Source organism: Piliocolobus tephrosceles, chromosome 16 (assembly GCF_002776525.5).
Source record: "Piliocolobus tephrosceles isolate RC106 chromosome 16, ASM277652v3, whole genome shotgun sequence".
In the NCBI taxonomy this organism is placed as follows: domain Eukaryota; kingdom Metazoa; phylum Chordata; class Mammalia; order Primates; family Cercopithecidae; genus Piliocolobus; species Piliocolobus tephrosceles.
In genome coordinates, this window is record NC_045449.1 from 51,965,108 (window position 1) to 51,965,637 (window position 530).

Genomic DNA, 530 nt, shown 5'->3' on the forward strand with positions numbered 1-530 from the left:
ATCTTCCCCACCCTGTAACCCTCTCCTGCCTGCCTCAGTCAGTGTTCCCTGGACCTATTAGACCCTCTGTAAATACATGGGAAATGTCATCAAAATTAGAGTTTCTGCTCAAATAGTGTTCATTTTAATTTGGTATCACTCACACACCAAAAACTTGAAGAGGGTGTATTTTCTATCTCCAATCTGAAACTGTAGGAAAGGCCCTGTCTGAAAGGAGACTTCGGGAGCCGACAAAAGACCCTGAATAACTTCATCTCGGACGACTCCGCTTTTCTTCACCAATCAGGCAGTGACAAATATATCCACCAGGGGGCAGCATCTACTTATTTCTAGCCCTTGACTCCACCCTGGGACTTGATTTTGGGGTGGTTGCCAAGGAGAGAGCTCCTGGTTGGGGAGAAGGGTATCTTTGGGGCCCTTTCACACATTTTTGCCCCACACTCATACTTAGCGATAGGCTGGGTTTTCTCCATTTTGTTCATGAGGAAACAGAACTGGGATTTTCTTTTTTTTTTTTTTTTTTTTTTTTT